The sequence below is a fragment of the Aristolochia californica genome, unplaced genomic scaffold (assembly GCF_029961685.1).
Source record: "Aristolochia californica isolate CCGP_79_NKW_82.1479 unplaced genomic scaffold, dmAriCali1.0.hap1 SCAF_5, whole genome shotgun sequence".
NCBI lineage: Eukaryota > Viridiplantae > Streptophyta > Magnoliopsida > Piperales > Aristolochiaceae > Aristolochia > Aristolochia californica.
The window spans coordinates 20442039-20444092 of record NW_027182214.1 but is presented as its reverse complement, the minus strand read 5'-3'; positions in this window follow the sequence as shown (position 1 = coordinate 20444092).

The following is a 2054-nucleotide window of genomic DNA, read 5'->3' as shown; positions in this document are numbered from 1 at the left end:
TATCCCACTGCACGTTCACTTAAGAATTTAATGAGCGTTTGTTATTCTCTTTAAAGTCATTTTCGTCTATCACATGTTTCAAGCATTCATATCCATTTTTAAAAAAAGTGTAGAAGAAATCCCATTCTTATAAAATTCCAAGATATTAGGGTTGAACTAGTGGAATTTCCCAAACTAGGGTAACAAAACTTTTGTGTTCATTTGTGGTGTGTGATTAAATTTTCTTTACCTACATTTCCTGTGGTTTTATTTTTTTTCCTTACATAAACTCTAAAATTTTAATTTTGGTGTGATGTATTGGCCTTTTTTGTTTACTGGATGAAGGGAGAGCGAAAACTCAAAGTTTTGATTTAAGAAAAATGTATACATCTAAATGGAAATGCACAATGCACAAATGTAGAGGGATTGTAAACTCCATTTAGTTTTTATGTATTAGGTTTTGCAATTGTCGGGAAACGGGGGAGGCGGGAGATTTTTAACTGAGTGTTGACTCACTATCCATAAGTCATTTCTTACAAAAATATAGACCATTACGCATGATAAATCACTTTACAATCATCTATAATTGTTAGGTCAGCTTTTTGTTAATGGGCAATATAATGACTTGTTTGACTCGGGTAACTATCTCACCGCACGTTCACTTGAGAATTTAATGAGTGTTTCTTATTCTCTTTAAAAGGTTTGGATCCATAGGTCATTTGAATCTTTCACATGTTTCAAGCATACATATCCATTTTTAAAACAAGTGTAGAAGAAATCCCATTCTTATAAAATTTCAAGCTATTAGGGTTCAACTAGTGGAATTTCCCAAACTTGGATAACAAAACTTTTGTGTTCTTTCGTGGTGTGTGAATAAAATTTCTTCACTTAAATTTCTGTTTGTTTTAAATTTTTTCCATACCTAAACTCTAAAATTTTCATTTTGTTGTGATCTATTTGCATTTTTTTTTACGTGATGAAAGGTGAGTGAAAGCTCAAAGTTTTGATTTAATAAAAAAGTATACATCAAAAATGGAAATGCACAATGGTCAAATGTAGATAGAGATAATTCGAAAGAGTGTCTGTAATTTTTAGGGATTGTAAACTTCTTTTAGTTTTTATATATTAGGTTTTGCAATCGTCGGGAAAAGGGGGGAGGCAGGGGATTTTATAACTGAGTGTTGACTCCCAATCCGTAAGTCATTTCTTACAAAAATATAGCCCATTTTGAATGATATACCACTTTACATCCCTCTATGATTGTTTGGTCCAGTTTTTGTTTGACTTAAGTAAATATCCCATCGCACATTCACTTCAAAATTTAATGAACATTTTTTATTGTCCTTAAAATATTTGGATCCATAGGTCATTTGCTTCTTTAAGATGTTTCAAGCATGCATATCCATTTTTAAAACATGAGTAGAAGAAATCCTTTTCTTATAAAATTCCTGGCTATTAGGGTTGAAGCTAGTGGAATTTCCCAAACTTGGATCACTAAACTTTTGTGTTCATTTGTGGAGTGTGATTAAATTTTCTTTACTTAAATTTATTATTGTTTTAAATTTTTTCCAAACATATACTCTAAAATTTTAATTTTCTCGTGATCTATTTGCCTTTTTTGGTTACTAGATGAAGGAAGAGCGAAAACTCAAAGTTTTTTTTTAAGAAAAATGTATACATCTAAAGGGAAATGCACAATGCTCAAATGTAGAGAGAGATAATTCCAAAGAGTGTCTGGAATTTTTAGGGATTGTAAACTCCTTTTAGTTTTTATATATTAGGTTTTACAATTGTCGGGAAAAGGGGGAGGCGGGGGATTTATAATTGAGTCTTGACTCCCAATCCATAAGTCATTTCTTACAAAAATATAGCCCATTTTGAATGATATACCACTTTACATCCCTCTATGATTGTTTGGTCCGGTTTTTGTTTGACTTAAGTAAATATCCCACCGCACGTTCACTTCAAAATTTAATGAACATTTTTTATTGTCCTTAAAATATTTGGATCCATAGGTCATTTGCTTCTTTAAGATGTTTCAAGCATGCATATCCATTTTTAAAACATGAGTAGAA